Source organism: Tamandua tetradactyla, chromosome X, assembly GCF_023851605.1.
Source record: "Tamandua tetradactyla isolate mTamTet1 chromosome X, mTamTet1.pri, whole genome shotgun sequence".
In the NCBI taxonomy this organism is placed as follows: domain Eukaryota; kingdom Metazoa; phylum Chordata; class Mammalia; order Pilosa; family Myrmecophagidae; genus Tamandua; species Tamandua tetradactyla.
In genome coordinates this window covers 15814799-15834056 of record NC_135353.1, presented here as the reverse complement: position 1 = coordinate 15834056, position 19258 = coordinate 15814799, and the positions used below count along the sequence as shown (strand labels likewise).

Genomic DNA, 19258 nt, shown 5'->3' with positions numbered 1-19258 from the left:
TTCATTCAGTGTTTTAACATGATTACTTTACAATTAGGTATTACTGTGCTGTCCATTTTTGAGTTTTTGTATCTAGTCCTGTTGCACAGTCTGTATCCCTTCAGCTTCAATTACCCATTGTCTTACCCTGTTTCTAACTCCTGCTGAACTCTGTTACCAATGACATATTTCAAGTTTATTCTCGAATGTCCGTTCACATCAGTGGGACCATACAGTATTTGTCCTTTAGTTTTTGGCTGGATTCACTCAGCATAATATTCTCTAGGTCCATCCATGTTATTACATGGTTCATAAGTTTATCTTGTCTTAAAGCTGCATAATATTCCATCGTATGTATATACCACAGTTTGTTTAGCCACTCTTCTGTTGATGGAGATTTTGGCTGTTTCCATCTCTTTGCAATTGTAAATAATGCTGCTATAAACATTGGTGTGCAAATGTCCGTTTGTGTCTTTGCCCTTAAGTCCTTTGAGTAGATACCTAGCAATGGTATTGCTGGGTCGTATGGCAGTTCTATATTCAGCTTTTTGAGGAACCGCCAAACTGCCTTCCACAGTGGTTGCACCCTTTGACATTCCCACCAACAGTGGATAAGTGTGCCTCTTTCTCCGCATCCTCTCCAGCACTTGTCATTTTCTGTTTTGTTGATAATGGCCATTCTGGTGGGTGTGAGATGATATCTCATTGTGGTTTTGATTTGCATTTCTCTAATGGCCAGGGACATTGAGCATCTCTTCATGTGCCTCTTGGCCATCCGTATTTCCTCTTCTGAGAGGTGTCTGTTCAAGTCTTTTTCCCATTTTGTAATTGGGTTGGCTGTCTTTTTGTTGTTGAGATGAACAATCTCTTTATAAATTCTGGATACTAGACCTTTATCTGATATATCATTTCCAAATATTGTCTCCCATTGTGAAGGCTGTCTTTCTACTTTCTTGATGAAGTTCTTTGATGCACAAAAGTGTTTAATTTTGAGGAGTTCCCATTTATTTATTTCCTTCTTCAGTGCTCTTGCTTTAGGTTTAAGGTCCATAAAACCGCCTCCAGCTGTAAGATCCATAAGATATCTCCCAACATTTTCCTCTAACTGTTTTATGGTCTTAGACCTAATGTTTAGATCTTTGATCCATTTTGAGTTAACTTTTGTATAGGGTGTGAGAGATGGGTCTTCTTTCATTCTTTTGCATATGGATATCCAGTTCTCTAGGCACCATTTATTGAAGAGACTGCTCTGTCCCAGGTGAGTTGGCTTGACTGCCTTATCAAAGATCAAATGTCCATAGATGAGAGGGTCTATATCTGAGCACTCTATTCGATTCCATTGGTCGATATATCTATCTTTATGCCAATACCATGCTGTTTTGACCACTGTGGCTTCATAATATGCCTTAAAGTCAGGCAGCGCGAGACCTCCAGCTTCGTTTTTTTTCCTCAAGATGTTTTTAGCAATTCGGGGCACCCTGCCCTTCCAGATAAATTTGCTTATTGGTTTTTCTATTTCTGAAAAATAAGTTGTTGGGATTTTGATTGGTATTGCATTGAATCTGTAAATCAATTTAGGTAGGATTGACATCTTAACTATATTTAGTCTTCCAATCCATGAACACGGTATGCCCTTCCATCTATTTAGGTCTTCTGTGATTTCTTTTAGCAGTTTTTTGTAGTTTTCTTTATATAGGTTTTTTGTCTCTTTAGTTAAATTTATTCCTAGGTATTTTATTCTTTTAGTTGCAATTGTAAATGGGATTCGTTTCTTGATTTCCCCCTCAGCTTGTTCATTACTAGTGTATAGAAATGCTACAGATTTTTGAATGTTGATCTTGTAACCTGCTACTTTGCTGTACTCATTTATTAGCTCTAGTAGTTTTGTTGTGGATTTTTCCGGGTTTTCGACGTATAGTATCATATCGTCTGCAAACAGTGATAGTTTTACTTCTTCCTTTCCAATTTTGATGCCTTGTATTTCTTTTTCTTGTCTAATTGCTCTGGCTAGAACCTCCAACACAATGTTGAATAATAGTGGTGATAGTGGACATCCTTGTCTTGTTCCTGATCTTAGGGGGAAAGTTTTCAATTTTTCCCCATTGAGGATGATATTAGCTGTGGGTTTTTCATATATTCCCTCTATCATTTTAAGGAAGTTCCCTTGTATTCCTATCTTTTGAAGTGTTTTCAACAGGAAAGGATGTTGAATCTTGTCGAATGCCTTCTCTGCATCAATTGAGATGATAATGTGATTTTTCTGCTTTGATTTGTTGATATGGTGTATTACATTAATTGATTTTCTTATGTTGAACCATCCTTGCATACCTGGGATGAATCCTACTTGGTCATGATGTATAATTCTTTTAATGTGCTGTTGGATACGATTTGCTAGAATTTTATTGAGGATTTTTGCATCTGTATTCATTAGAGAGATTGGTCTGTAGTTTTCTTTTTTTGTAATATCTTTGCCTGGTTTTGGTATGAGGGTGATGTTGGCTTCATAGAATGAATTGGGTAGTTTTCCCTCCACTTCGATTTTTTTGAAGAGTTTGAAGAGAATTGGTACTAATTCTTTCTGGAACGTTTGGTAGAATTCACATGTGAAGCCATCTGGTCCTGGACTTTTCTTTTTAGGAAGCTTTTGAATGACTAATTCAATTTCTTTACTTGTGATTGGTTTGTTGAGGTCATCTATGTCTTCTTGAGTCAAAGTTGGTTGTTCATGTCTTTCCAGGAACCCGTCCATTTCCTCTAAATTGTTGTATTTATTAGCGTAAAGTTGTTCATAGTATCCTGTTATTACCTCCTTTATTTCTGTGAGGTCAGTAGTTATGTCTCCTCTTCCATTTCTGATCTTATTTATTTGCATCCTCTCTCTTCTTCTTTTTGTCAATCTTGCTAAGGGCCCATCAATCTTATTGATTTTCTCATAGAACCAACTTCTGGCCTTATTGATATTCTCTATTGTTTTCATGTTTTCAATTTCATTTATTTCTGCTCTAATCTTTGTTATTTCTTTCCTTTTGCTTGCTTTGGGGTTAGCTTGCTGTTCTTTCTCCAGTTCTTCCAAATGGATAGTTAATTCCTGAATTTTTGCCTTTTCTTCTTTTCTGATATAGGCATTTAGAGCAATAAATTTCCCTCTTAGCACTGCCTTTGCTGCGTCCCATAAGTTTTGATATGTTGTGTTTTCATTTTCATTCGCCTCGAGGTATTTGCTAATTTCCCTTGCAATTTCTTCTTTGACCCAGTCGTTGTTTAGGAGTGTGTTGTTGAGCCTCCACGTATTTGTGAATTTTCTGGCACTCTGCCTATTATTGATTTCCAACATCATTCCTTTATGGTCCGAGAAAGTGTTGTGTAAGATTTCAATCTTTTTAAATTTGTTAAGACTTGCTTTGTGACCCAGCATATGGTCTATCTTTGAGAATGATCCATGAGCACTTGAGAAAAAGGTGTATCCTGCTGTTGTGGGATGTAATGTCCTATAAATGTCTATTAAGTCTAGTTCATTTATAGTTATATTCAGATTCTCTATTTCTTTGTTGATCCTCTGTCTAGATGTTCTGTCCCTTGATGAGAGTGGTGAGTTGAAGTCTCCAACTATTATGGTATATGAGTCTATTTCCCTTTTCAATGTTTGCAGTATATTCCTCACGTATTTTGGGGCATTCTGATTCGGTGCGTAAATATTTATGATTGTTATGTCTTCTTGTTTAACTGTTCCTTTTATTAGTATATAGTGTCCTTCTTTGTCTCTTTTAACTGTTTTACATTTGAAGTCTAATTTGTTGGATATTAGTATAGCCACTCCTGCTCTTTTCTGGTTGTTATTTGCATGAAATATCTTTTCCCAACCTTTCACTTTCAACCTATGTTTATCTTTGGGTCTAAGATGTGTTTCCTGTAGACAGCATATAGAAGGATCCTGTTTTTTAATCCATTCTGCCAATCTATGTCTTTTGATTGGGGAATTCAGTCCATTGACATTTAGTGTTATTACTGTTTGGATAATATTTTCCTCTAACATTTTGCCTTTTGTATTATATATATCATATCTGATTTTCCTTCTTTCTACACTCTTTTCCATATCTCTCTCTTCTGTCTTTTTGTATCTGACTCTAGTGCTCCCTTTAGTATTTCTTGCAGAGCTGGTCTCTTGGTCACAAATTCTTTCAGTGACTTTTTGTCTGAGAATGTTTTAATTTCTCCCTCATTTTTGAAGGATAATTTTGCTGGATATAGGAGTCTTGGTTGGCAGTTTTTCTCTTTTAGTATTTTAAATATATCATCCCACTGTCTTCTAGCTTCCATGGTTTCTGCTGAGAAATCTACACAAAATCTTATTGGGTTTCCCTTGTATGTAATGGATTGTTTTTCTCTTGCTGCTTTCAAGATCTTCTCTTTCTCTTTGACCTCTGACATTCTAACTAGTAAGTGTCTTGGAGAACGCCTATTTGGGTCTAATCTCTTTGGGGTGCGCTGCACTTCTTGGATCTGTAATTTTAGGTCTTTCATAAGAGTTGGGAAATTTTCAGTGATAATTTCTTCCATTAGTTTTTGTCCTCCTTTTCCCTTCTCTTCTCCTTCTGGGACACCCACAACACGTATATTTGTGCGGTTCATATTGTCCTTGAGTTCCCTGATACCCTGTTCAAATTTTTCCATTCTTTTCCCTATAGTTTCTGTTTCTTTTTGGAATTCAGATGTTCCATCCTCCAAATCACTAATTCTATCTTCTGTCTCTTTAAATCTATCATTGTAGCTATCCATTATTTTTTCTATGTTTGCTACTTTATCCTTCACTTCCATAAGTTCTGCGATTTGTTTTTTCAGTTTTTCTATTTCTTCTTTATGTTCAGCCCATGTCCTCTTCATGTCCTCCCTCAATTTATCGATTTCATTTTTGAAGAGGTTTTCCATTTCTGTTCGTATATTCAGCATTAGTTGTCTCAGCTCTTGTGACTCATTTGAGCTATTGGTTTGTTCCTTTGACTGAGCCATATTCTCAATCTTTGAGCGTGGACAGTTATCTTCTGCTGCTGGCGTCTGGGCATTTATTCAGATTTCTCTTGGTGTTGGACCCAGCAAGGTTGTAATATTTTTCTGTGAAATCTCTGGGTTCTGTTTTTCTTATCCTGCCCAGTAGGTGGCGCTCGTGGCACCCGTTTGTCTGCGGGTCCCACCAGTAAAAGGTGCTGTGGGACCTTAAACTTTGGAAAACTCTCGCCGTCCTGGGGGTTCGCTAGCCGAAACGGCTTGAGCCGGCCCGGGGTCCGAACGCAGGGAGGGTTGCTGGTCGCCTCAGCCAGGGAAAGAGCCCGTCCGAATTTCCTAGTCGGCCCTGGGCAACAAGCGTGGCGGGAGGGCGCCAGCGGCAGCGGCCCGCCCAAGAGAGTGCACGTTCCCCGGGAGTCACGGGTTTGGAAGGGGCCTCCCCCACCCGTCACCGTTCTCCGCGGCCTGGGGGTTTCCGATCCAATTCTCTCTACATTGCATCTTTTGATAATCACTTTAACTATATTAGTTAACTACTGTGATTATTCCCATTTTTATTTGAAGACCTTGAAGTTTGGAAAGGTTAAGTAATTGACCAAGTGTATGTAGGTATTGTGTATACCAAGTATATGTAGGGTATGGATTTGAGCCCAGGCAGTCTTACTCTGGAGAACTACTGTATGACTAGATCTTTATAGTCATATACTAGCAATGTCTTGATATATACAGTTCTTTGAATATTTTTCTTGACAGTCATATTCATTATGCTGACTTATTGGAACCAGTATTTAAGCTTGGTAAAGTGTATTTAATCTGTGTTTAAAGGCAGTGTTTGGGCTTTCCAGAAATCAATATGAAAATTAAAAATGAGAAAATAATTTTCCTGGGAAAATCAGGTGTTGATTCCTGGAAAAGTGTACAGATTCAAAATTCCATCTTTAGAATAATAAAATCTGGAATGTTGTGGGGCATTTGAATGAAATAAATCTTGTCTTGGCTTATTCAATAATACACGATGAGAAAAGTGATAGTGCAGATGTCAGTTTGGACTAGATATCCACAAATAATGTCAAATGTTATCTTAATTAAAGAGAATGCCTTGAGTTTCATCAATCTCAAAGAACCAGCTGGGATCTATTTACCAAGGTTATAAAAATTGAGCCCTAGAAAATCAGGATTGATTTGAATAAAATGTATGGTAAACCTTGTGATGGCATAGTTAATGTTAGGGGAAAATATAACCAAATTGTAGCAAAATTTAAAAAGAAAAAAACAAGAGCATTATAAACACATTCTAACGTGCATTTTGTTTGAATTTAACTATGAGAAAATTTTTGTGAGTGAAGATCTCTAAATCTCTCAATATTGTTGATCATTTCTTTGACACTGTACGTTCATCTGTGAAAATATTACCAATATTCTGAACATGCTTAAAATGGAGTAAAAATGTAACAATAGGAAGCTATATAATTTGTTAATAAACTGCTAAGCTTTCATCCTATGTATTATTTTTGTGATGTAGGACCTTTGTGAGATTACTGAAATTTTGGAACTTGAATCAATGCCTACTTTTAATACACAGGTGATCTGTGAATTGAGTGGTTTGTTCACACTGGCTGACAAATTTCAAATTTCATTTTTTAAAAATCATATACTACATGTTATAGGAATTCTTTATATCGATCATAATAATGGAATTGTGAATGGTTTCATATTTTATCATCTAGGAGCCAAGGTTTCATTTTTTATCATCTGAAGGGCATGTTGAACATGTCAAACCATTTGAGCTACTGGAGAAGAATTATGCCAATTAATATTCTCTAAGTCAGCACTGTCTGATAGAAATTTATGTAATGATGGAAATGTTCTACATCTGCACTATCCAATACAGTAGCTCCTAGGCACATGAGATTGTTACTTGAAATGTGGCTAGTGTGACTGGAGTATGGAACTTTCAATGTATTTTATTTTTAGCTATTTCATTTATTTTTATTTAATTTAATGTCATTTAAAAATAAATCACTAGCGCCACATGTGGCTAATGCCCATATATTGAAAAGTAGAAAAACCTTGTTTTTAGAAACCAAGAAAATACCCCATTTATCAAAAATAAGACATAGCAATTAAAATGGGCATTTCGTCCTAGTTAGAAGGAAGAACAGAGTTCAATTAATATTTAATAGGAGTAACTGGATACAATATTATTGCACTTAAACCTACATTTTAGGGGGTGCAAGTGTCAGTGGTAGAATTCTTGCCTACCATGGCCGGAGACCTGGGTTTGATTCCCAGCCCATGCACTTCCCAAACAAAACAAAAGCAAACAATTCAACAAATGGTGCTGCAATAACAGAATACTCACATGGAAAAGAATGAAATGGGCTCCTGCCATACAGCATACAAAAAAATATATATATACCTACATTTTAAAAAATAAAGCCTTCTAGGCTATCAGGGTCTCTAAATATGTCTGCTTTATCACCCACTGCTCTATCTTCAGCATTTAGGCCAATGCTTGGCATAGAGTAGGCAGTAGGTAAATACTTATTCCATGTATGAATGATCAAAACAAAATTAAATGAATATTGGAAGCACTATTTAAATGGAACAAACCATTAAATTAGTGATCAAAATGCCCAAAGATGGTACAGTCTTAGATGCAAATCTAAGTTATTCTAGAACTTTGATTTTCCTGGAGCTATCCAAAGCTCATCTCTATCCATGATTGTTTCAACTAAATCAATTTTGGCTGTTTGTTTATTCTTCAATAATGCTCGTCTCATCTCAGAACTATTGCGCATTGCTTTGGCAAGTGCAGAATCCTCATTTTCATTCAACAAATATTTGTTGTACATGAGAAAATAATTTTCCAGGAATTGTGTTAGAGAGACAGTATATTGGATAAGAATGTGAGTTCTGCAATCTATTGATCTGGGGTGGACTCCTGCCTTTCACACACTGTATAATCTTGGGCAAGTTATTTATCCTCATCATACCTCAGTTTCAGTTTTTGCAAAATGGGGTAATTATAGGACTTATTCTTACATTTAGTTAGAAGATTAAATGATTTAATAAATGTAAAGAATTTAGAAGAGTCCCAGGTTTATAGTAGCCCTTAATAGATGTTAACTATTAAGTACTGGGGATTCAGCAGTAGAGAAAACAAACAGGGTCTGTGACCTTTTGGGGCTTAATTTGGCTTTTGTTATAACAGAAAAAGAGGTCCTCAACATTTACCACCTGTGTCCAATAAACCTTTCCCATTTTATTTTTTACATTTTAATGGCTTGGTTTTTTTCGCATGGGCAAGTATTGGGAATTGAACCCGGGTCTCTGGCATGGCAGGTGAGAACTCTGCTTGCTGAGCCACCATGGCCTGCCTGTTTTAATGGCATTTTACAAATAATTTACAGAAATAAAAACAAAGGGTAGTGGAAAACAACTTCATCTGAAATTTTAATGAGTATTTCAGCATAATAAACCTCTTTTGTACTAAGTAAATTTTGGTACACAAACATTATGAAAGATTAAAGAACACTGTTTTACAGCCTATTTGAAAAATATGATGGGTCAGGTTTTTGTATCAACATATTGTGTGATGAAAGTTGTTATTGTTGAAAGACTAACTGGAATAGAATACATCAAACTTCCTTTCGTTCTTACAATATATTCTTTAGTTTAAGAAATTAACCTTGGGTATTGCCATATGAAAACTCATATAATCTGAGATTTCTCTTCTTACGTGGTCAATTTCATGATCATTATTAGGATCTTTGGTGCTGCTTTCTGTTTCTTTGCATTCATCTCATTTGTCTAAAACTGTGAAACATCGTCTTCTGTCAATTTTCTTCTCTTTGCCATTGTGTGTGGAAAATAATTCTGAAATCTTCTAATCAATGAATGCTAAAAACAGACTGCAAATGTATTGCCCCTGGCCTCGTCTTATACTTTATTAAAGAAGATTCAATATTTTGGATAATGAATTAAGGAAATTGAAGGATGACAATTTGTTTCACGAGTGTATTATTACAGTTGGTAATTCCATCATTCTTCTGTCTTCATACTGTTTTGGTCTTTTTTTTTTTTAGCATAGTTGGGACTTATTGATAAGTAACAATAGGCAATGATGAAATAATTTCTGGGGTGGTAAAATAGAAAAATATTTGAAGATACTGGAAAAATAAGGTGACTAAGATCCCATAATGTGTCTTGGATATATTAAAGGGTGCAATGGATCCATAGTACTTGGAAGGTAGAATGAATTTTATTGCTTTTAAAAAGCAAAGTTTCCCTTTATTCTTTGGAAGTCCCCTAAGAACGAATGAAAGTCATGAAAAATCAATTCTAACAAATATTTAAAACTGCTTAAAAAAGAAACTCAAAAACTAAAATTGGGTCCAATGGACTTTAATGGTATACTAAAAGTTAAGATCCAGAAATGATAACAATATTAAAGAAATAATCCCACAAATTAGAAAGAAACATATGACCTACGTGAGTTTGACTTGATTAAAACCTGTCTCTCAAGTTTCATCTCATGCCACTTGCAACACTTACTGTCTACCCACAGACACACTGTTTTTATTTCAGTGTCTCAAGTATGTCAAGTTCTTTCTTGCCTCGGTGACTTTGCACATGCTGTGTTTTTCCAGGTTATTTTCATTGATATGCAAATGCAACTACAATACGTAAATTTCTTATATTAACTATGATGATGTTAGTCATAATGCTCTGAAACTTTCATTCAACTTTACATCTTGGATATTTTTCCATGCCAGTGCCCATATTAGCCTACCTATTCTGCCAATTGCTGTCTAAAATTCCATTGAAAGAATATACCAGGGTTTGCAAAACTTTTTAGATATAGGGCCAGATAGTAAATATTTTAGGCTACTCAACCCAAAAGGTCAAATACTTTCCTCTTGTAATGTGAAAGCAGTCATTGACAAGAGATAAACAAATGTTTGTGGCTGTGTTCGCAGGCTGTGTACAACAGGGAATGAGCAAAGTTTCGCCTCTGGGTTGTTTCTGACTCTTGCAATATACTGTAATTTATTTATAAGTGTGCCATTTATTTAAAAAGAAAACATAAACTTTTTAAAATTAAATTTCCTGCACATGTTAAAATATTGAAACTATAGAGAAGTTTCCAAAATTAAAGAATATTTTTTCTCCCTCTTCACTACCTAATCCCACTCGAAAACTGTAAGTATTTTACCAGTTTCTATATTTTATTTGTTTGCTTGTTTATCCTTATAACTTCAAATGATATCCTTATACTGCTCTATCTTGATTTAGGGATTTTAAACATGTTGGCTACCGAATGTTAAAAGAGGAAGATTTTAATGCCTTGTTACATTTTATCTTCTGTTCTCTCAACTTTATTATTACTTTAATTATGTTGAGGTTTGCATCATTTATAATGTTTGATAGTTATGATAAAGTATTCTATGCTTTATTTCTAACTTATCTTTTTTAAAAGTTGAAATAGAAAAGCAGCATTGTCCAAGGTGGACAATTAGCATGTGTTATCTCTGATTTTACAACAACCGTACGTGGTAGGTATTGGTATGTCCATTTAAGACTTGAGGAATTTGAGGCTTAACTAGTTTGCTTTTTTTATCCCCATTGTGCTATTCTTTTAGCCACGTAAGCAAGAAAACCTAAACAAAGCATGTAAAGATGATAGCACATTCAATATAATAATAAGAATTTTGTGTCTGTATATAAGTTAAATGATTGGACAATTGCAGAAAGTAAGGTAAGATGTGTAGATTGAGAATATGTTGCTGTGGTTTTCCTGTAAAATTAAGAAATTGTTTAGGAATTGGGGCTCATTGGCTTTTGACGAGACCATATATGACCATTATTACATTTTATAAAGGTAAACATGGAGGAGGCTTTTACCATTAGTCAAAATTAGTCAAGCTTGTAGTTTGGAAAATTGAAAAGAAAGCTACTACATAAACTCCGGAAAAGATAAAGGGAAAACAGTGGAATGGAAAATTGGGGACAGGAGCTACAAGTAGGCCAGTTGCTGAGGTAAGAGCAAGATTTATGTCTTCACCTACTAGTCTGATTTATATTCTGAATCAAAGTCAATTTTCAAAGATTATTGAAAATAGCGGCTGTATCAAGTGACTGATATCTACGAAAAATTACTTTTTCTGCAATGTATATTTGGATCGTTCATTTCCCTTTTGATAAGAATCTACGTAGAAGAAAAGCAAACCATCTACTTAAAAAATTCTGAAAAATGCGTATATCTTGGTATTTGTCACTCAGACACAAGATTTAGCTATAAAGTTACATAATTAAATGAGATTTGAAGGGCTGGGGATTAGGGAGTAAATGAAGAGGGGCATGAATCATGAGGAAATGGCAAAGAAGATTATCTTAAGTCTTCAATGGTCATTCTCATGAGTAATATTGGACTATTTCCCAACTGTCATATTCTATGAAGAATATCTGCAAATCTTCAGTGCCCTTTGCTCAGATGGGTTGTCCTTAAAGTACAGTTATCATTTAGTGTGAACATCAACTGTGCTGCCATGACAAAATGAGCCCAAACTGCAAACATATGGTACTGTGAGGTTAGCGGTGAAGAACAAATGTGGCTGCAGCTATGTCCAGGAGGCAAAACAAGTGTTGATAGCTTCCAAAACAGGATACTGAAAACATCTGTTTAAAAGTCTTATTGATTAATTTTAGTGATGATAATACAGTGACTAATTGACTTCATCAAGTTGTTCCCTCTACCAAACTAATAATTTAATTAGATTACTGACTTATCAGACTTTCCTTTTATAACACACACATATTCTATGTATATATTTATAAAATGTAGTACCTTCAGTTACATGTTATAATTCACTTACAGCTTCTTTACAGAGGATGCTGTTTCTTGTTTCTTAGGAATGAATTTTTGCATCATTTTTTGTGGGATTACTGGAATAATGGAATGAATCAACATATTTGGTTTCCTTACAGATAACACTTGCTGAGCATCTGCTTAATAGGCACTGGAGCTAAATGAACATGTCATCCTTTGATCATATGATGTAAGATTATATCATCCAGCTCTATCACATGGACAGAATTCCCAACCTCCCATTGGAAACTGTAACACAGTGTCCAGACTGAGACTGAACAATAAGAATTTCTGAAACCTTGATGGCTTGAAGGGGGAGGGAGGAGTTGGGACTATCATTTTAAAGATTGAGATGGGATTTTTTTAATCACTAAAGAAAGAGGTTAAATTTTCATTTGAGGAAAGATACTGTTTGTTTTGCGGATTTTTCAAGAAATATGTGAATCACTGTATGCATTTGAAAACATAAGGCAAAAATCCTATTTTGCAATGGATTAAACGGAAATGTGTAAAGTAAAAGAGTATCATCACTGTGACACCTCTGTAGATTAGGTTTCTTTTGTGAAAATGTTTCCTCGCCCTGGGTCTTGGAAGCTTGAGAGTCCAGATTCTGCTAGGGAAGTCATGTCACCCAAGAACAGTATTTTTGGGAGGCAGACAGGACTGTACCAGAATATGCTTATACCCATGCGATCATGAGTATGGATTGTTAAATTTTCAGAAATTTTGTGAGCATGTTTATATCAGGTTAACAGCTTGAAATACACCATTGAATTTGCTGAATGCTGTAAAATTTTCTACCTACCACATAAGATCAAAATGGGGATTAGAATAGTTAATAGATACAAAATGCTAATAACTATATACATTTTAGCCATTATTTATATTTTAAATAAAATAATGATATTAATAAATTATTTTACTATGACTGGGAGGCAGTAAATTGGTCTGTGCAATATTGTAGCAGGCAGGAACTTGGACAAAGTTTTCCAGTCGTGTGCCTTAGTTGCATGGAGTTTGGGAGCAGCTATAGAATTTCCAGTTTTAAGGCTTCTGTGTTGCAATTCCCTTCACAATCTCATAGCCTGGCCTCAGCTTTCACTAAGGGGAATTGAGGAAAGGACTTCTGTCAGGAATATTTACTGCTTTTATTATCTGTCTTTCCCTAAGTAGAATATACATTTGATGACGGCAATGATTTTTGTCTTTTTGCTTTCTACAGAATCCCCAGCACCTTTCAAAGTGTCTGACAACTAATATGTATTTAATAATAAATATTTGTTAGATTGTGTGAAGATGGGGAGAAGAGTATGCTGGGTGGAGGAAATGTGATGGATTGTGCAAGGAGGATATTGAGTAAATCAGCTTAGCTAAATTTTGGGCAGTGAAAAGGAGTGGGGAATTATTGGTGTTGAGATAGTTCAGTTGTTTCCAACAGTGAATCAATTAATGGATACTTGTGTTTGGATCTGTCCCAATATACTTACAAAAAAAATGCCTTTGTATGATTTCAACCTGTCATACTATGCTTCAGCTACTCCAGTCTGTGCAATGGCCTTTGTCAAATGCTGTTTTCTTTTGGATACTAACATTAATTTTATATGGTCCTGACTGTGTATTCACAGCATCTATTACACTGGTTCCAAGGTATATGTGGACTAGGTAAAGCGGTCTAGTTAATAGTTATCTTCAATGTGATTCAACAACATGATTTTATATGCTTAAATTTTAATATTAGAAATACATTATTTGAAACACTGCAGTAAGTGTCTTCTTCTACTATGGACTAGTCAGACCCTACCAAGTGCTATGTTCACTTTTAGGTAGAAAAATGTGTGTTTAACATAAGTAGAATTTTCTTCTGGTTTTATTAAATTCTTTGTCACTTGAAGTGTTCAACAGGGTGATGGTGTTTTAAAAGTTTCACTTCTTAGGTAGATTGTTTTTTAATAAGGGAAGCATTTCCCAGCCCCCCCGAAACACACATAAACGTGGACATATAAATAATAGAATTTTCATTTGTAGTATTTTGTATTTCTGTAACTCAAAATTAATATCTCCATCACCAACCCAACAGCCATTTAGTCTCTGCAATATCAAAGAGAGGCACTAAAAGGAAAAGAAATTAAAAAAAAAAAAAAAGAGTAAGGAAGAGTGTGTTGGGGTGGGCCTGAATTGGCTTCCCTTCCTTGGGCTTTTTTTCAGACTGAGTAATAACCTTACCTTGGGCTCTGTCCACAGTGAGTGATAATCTTAAGAAAAAAGAGGAAAACTATCTTAAAACTGAACACATCTTTCTTTTGTTTCCATTGTGTAACTGCACTCTTTGATTAGATACATTGGATGAAAAAGAGCAATATGGCTTAACTCTTTCACAAAGTGGCCACTGCACTACCAATGCACAGGATAAGTACATTTCCAAGAGATACAAGCTGTACTAATGAGAGTAGTCAGGTGTTTGGAGCCTATGCAAATGACTCCTATAATTTCCTGAAGGCATCAACCTCTGGCAAGAAATTTAAATTTCTTCCCACATTCAACGTTTAAAGTATAGATGAAGAATCCCATCAGATCATAAGAATCATTATGCATTCATAGAGGAATGCATATTTACAGTAAGGATTTAGAAAGTGACAGGCATAAAGCTGGGGTTTTCTTAACACAGGTTATTTTCCTTTGAAATGATCTTTGTGGTCATTACCAGGGAATGGATTTAATGGGGTGATGGTGTTTTAGAAATTTCAATTCTTAGGTAGAGTATCATTAAACCTTTCAAAAATATTTACATATTATGTTACAGATATTTTGATTTTTGAATTATGATTTTAAGATATTCTTGAAGATTAAAATGTGAATTTACCATGGACTCGTTTAGACACAGAAATTCACAAGGCATATTTTAATTCACACTCATTTTGAAGCCTTTATCTTTAACTGTGAATTTCTTTCTTTTCTCAAAGAAAATAGGTAGTCCAAATAGCATTCTTTTAAAACCACTCTGAGAGCCTCTTATCTTATGAAAAGTCATAAAAGAGATATGTTTGGTTTTTGCCAGCATTGCAGTATTGACATCCCTTAAGACAATTTCTGAAACACTTTGAAAGTTGACATCATAGTGCAATCAGTTTTTAACTTGGTATTTCTATTGCCAATCACAGCCTTTGTCACATTTATACAAGGGAAATCATTTCTCACCTGTTTAGTATTATAATTATTTTACAAAATCTTGGCAAAGTGTCCAAATCTTGATTGTGTTTTATTTTCTCACACCTGGGCTAACTTTCATTAAAAATTGCAGCTAGAGAATTCTAATCAGCCTGGCTGCTAGAGCTAATGTACTCCTTCTACTTAGAGTCACTCAAGGGTTTCTGCAAGTAATGACAGCATACGAATATGCTTCTGGTCAACTGGCATAAGTTTCTATACCATTCTAACATTTTATATTTTTGCTTTTCCATGAATAACAGATGTATTTTGTTTATGTCTGTATTATCTTATAATACCAAACAGCTGGATATTTCCAATTATCCAAGTGTTTCTTATGCTGTAGACACAATTCTCTTTTATGCTTGAGTTATGTGTTTCTCTTTTAAATTAGAGAAAATATTAATATCAGCTATTTTCATTAGACGTTACTTGAATAATGAGCGTTGAAAGGGATTTATTATGGCCTCTATTTTGATTTGATTCAGGCATTTACTCAGGGCTATGCAAACCTCAGGATTCCCTTTGGATTAGTGAACATGGTGATTACTGACTGAAGAGTCAAGTTTTGCACATTTAAGTAGATTTTGATCAATACTCAAGTTAATGCTGTTGGTTGTTTGAGAGAGAAAGAGGAAAAAAATGAGTGTTGATTAAGCTTTGGAACTGATACTGACTAGAATATTAAAGCAAGCAGAGTTATCATTAAATAAATAAATAAATAAATAAATAAATAAATAAACCCATACTGAGTTCTCTTGCACAGCAGGAAGTACAGCTTTGAGAAATTTGACCCAAGAGGGAACAGAATCTAAAAATCTGGAGAGTTTCAGTGTATTAAACAAATCAACCAAAGTCATGGACCTTGCTACAATATGTCTTATTGATTGCATTTGTCAGGGACTACGTCAAAGATTGACTGGCCCATGTGGGCTGACCAAATAGGCAGTGTTTATAGTATTAAATACATAGTTTTAGAGTATATATCAAGATTTTAATAAAAGAAGGAGCATATACTTTTTTTCCTTTCAATGGATATTTATTGTATACCTAATATATACTGTGCTGACACTGTTAATGGAAAGCATAGAGAAATGCATATTGAATGGTTAAGTGAGTGAAAAATAATAAAATGTGTGCTGTGACATTAGACTGAAAAGAATAAACTGTCTGCTCATAAAGCATGAGGGTGCTGCTGTGTTGAACATTGGGCATTCTCAGTATAGTACAATTCTCTTTTTCTCACATTTTTCCCATTTCTTCTTTATTTGCTTTAACCATCATTGTATTATCTTGCTGGTCTTTGGTTTAGCCAAGACACATTCATCATGGCAATGTCATCTCAGATGACTGACTGGCCTTCATAAATTCTCCTTGGCAGTAATTGGCAGGTATATCATGATCCTAAACAGCCATTTATTATGTGTGAAAACATTGGTATTACTACAGATTTCCATCCATTGATCTTAAAAGAGCTAGAAGCAAAACTGCATAGGCCTTACTCTGAAGACTAGTCAAACTGACAAGATCAGGTAATGTTTCTCTTTACATATAAAGAAGGGGGTGGTTTTGTAGTGAAGTAGACTGAAGTTCCATTGATGGTAATAGTACAGATAAGCAACTCTCTCTTCATAAAAGATGTTCTGAATAATTTAGCTTCCCAAACTATAGCTTGTCAACTAGGAGAGGAGGGGGACATGCTAAGGCCAATGAAAAAGTAGGAAAATTGGCAATAGAATAAGCCTACACATATATGTGCTTCTATTTTATCTTATTATTTTCAATTTATTTTATAAAGTGTTGTATGATGAAATTTTGCCATGATATATATATATATATATCTATTTCTTCCTCAGAAAATACTGAGCAGGACCATTGCTTAAATAAATTTCCTTTCTTATCTGCACTTCCCATGGATACTTCAAACTAGTTGGAAGAGAGTAAAAGCAAACATCAATATTTTATTTTCTCAGATGAAAGTTTAAGTCTGGACTTTGTGATGAGGAAGTTAACTCTCTGACTTTGGGTCTTAGCTTTGAGTCTTCATTTTCCCAGAAAGGGGCTTTGGCAAGCCAGGGATAAGGTCAACAATATGAATAACCTGATATTTCCAACAGACTATAAGGTATTATCCCACAACACTCTCTGACAGGTTTTCAAATGGCTCAAGAACTGATTATGTATCCATTGGATCTATAATCAGTTGGATGCTTTGACAACCAAGGATGCCAACACAAGTCTCTGAAATTTCTGGAAGCCTTACAGGTAGAATCTAAGCTAAATGAAACCAAAGGGCCAGAGGGATGATTGATGTTGCAATGATTTGTTTTTAGAATATTAACATTTTATCCACAACTGTCCTTATAGTTAAGGAAAAGCAATAGCTAAAATATTATTAATTTCTCATCTAGCACTTCCAGTCAGTCAAGATGTGGTGTAAGATGCCCCAGGGTGCTGTTCTCCCACTGGATAGTTGAACATCTAGCAAAAACTGGCAGAGCCATCTTCCTCAACCCCCTGGAAAAGAGTTAGACTACTGCAGTAACTGGGTGAGTAGTAAATCAAGAAAATGCAGCTTTAAAAATTGTAGGAGAAGCTCTTAGCACCCTTACTGCCTCCTACTCAACCCCTCCCTGGAATGGTGTAGAGCCTGCCTGTGCTTCGACTGTGGCTCCCTGATACTGCTCCAGAGCAAGCAGAGTAACCTCTCTGCACATACTCTGGTGCCTGTACATCTTTTGTCAATCTACCAGATAGTAGCCTGAAAGCCTCAGTGAGGAAACTCCTCTGGGACTCACAGTCAGAGAACTTTGTCCTGCTTGCAGAAACAGCTCCCAGGCAGCTACATTGGTAAAAGAAACAATAAGGCCAAAAAGCCTGAGGTGAAAGATTTACCTGCATTGTCATACAATAGAGCAACCTGAAGGGAGACAAAGTCTACTTCTTAGGGAGGAGGGAGGACACTGGAATTTCTGTAAACTGTGGAATTCCTAAGGTCACAAGCAAGTACTGGCTCAAGATAAGACAGAAGCTCAAGAAAGATAGAGCGGACCCTGTACTTCACTTTTGCCTTGGAGTGAGCATCTTGATGGGAGGGTTAAACCTTGAAGGAGAGCACAAATCAGCACAGAACGAATTTTCTAAGATTGTAAAAGGTCTTTTTTTTTTTTTTTTTTTTTTTTACTTTTGCTTGTTTTTGCTAGCTTCTGCCATTCAAGGAAATCTCTTATATAATTTACTGGATACAGGCATACCTTGGAGATATTGCAAGTTTAGTTTCAGACAACTGCAATAAAATGATTATAGCCATAAAGTAAGTCACACAAACTTTTTGGTTTTCCAGTGCATATACAAGCTATGTTTACATTAAACTAAAGGTTACTGAGTGTGCAATTGCATTATGTCTAAAAAAAAGCAATGTACCTACATTAATTTAAAATACATTATTGCTAAAAAATGCTGACCTTTATCTGGGCCTTCAGCAAGTCATAATCTTTTTTTTTTTTTTTGCTAGTGGAGGGTCTTGCCTAGCTGTTGATGGCTACTGACTGATCAGAGTGGTGGTTGCTGAAGGTCAGGGTGGCTATGGCAGCTTCTTAAAATGAGACAGCAACAAAGTTTGCCATATCAATTGACCCTTCCTTTGATGACAAATTTCCTTGTAATATGCAATGCTCTTTTATAGCATTTTACCCACAATAGTACTTTAAAATTTGAAGTTAGTCTTCTCAAAATACTGCCACTGTCTTATCAACCAAATTAATGTAATATTCTAAATCTTTTCTTGTTATTTCAATAAATGACAACATCCTCATCTGTAATAGATTCTATCTCAATAAACTTTTGCTCATCCATAAGCAGCAACTCTTCATCTGTTAATGTTTTATCATGAGATTATGGCAAGTCAGTCACACCTTCAGGTACCATTTCTAATTCTAGTTACCTTGCTAGTTCCACCACGTCTGCGGTTGCTTCCTTCACTGAAGTCTTGAACCCCTCAAAGCCATCCACAAGGGTTGGAATGAACTTCTTCTAGACTTCTGTTGTTCTAGTTTGCTAGCCACTGGAATGCAGTGCACCAGAAATAGAATGGCTTTTTAAAAAGGGGAATTTAATAAGTTACAAGTTTACAGGTCTAAGGCCATGAAAATGTCCCAATTTAAGCAAGTCCATAGTAATAGCCAATCTGAGGCATCCAGGGAA

At 35.3% G+C, this 19258-nt stretch overlaps 1 long non-coding RNA gene across 1 annotated transcript in view; it reads left to right on the top strand.

The window, feature by feature from the left end:
• LOC143670833 (uncharacterized) overlaps nt 1–18182 on the top strand; it is a 214207-nt gene extending 196025 nt beyond the window's left edge. Inside the window, exon 3 of the long non-coding RNA XR_013169456.1 lies at nt 17467–18182. This is a non-coding gene — a long non-coding RNA (uncharacterized LOC143670833). The remainder of the gene's footprint in view (nt 1–17466) is intronic.
• The last annotated feature ends 1076 nt before the right edge of the window (nt 18183–19258 follow it).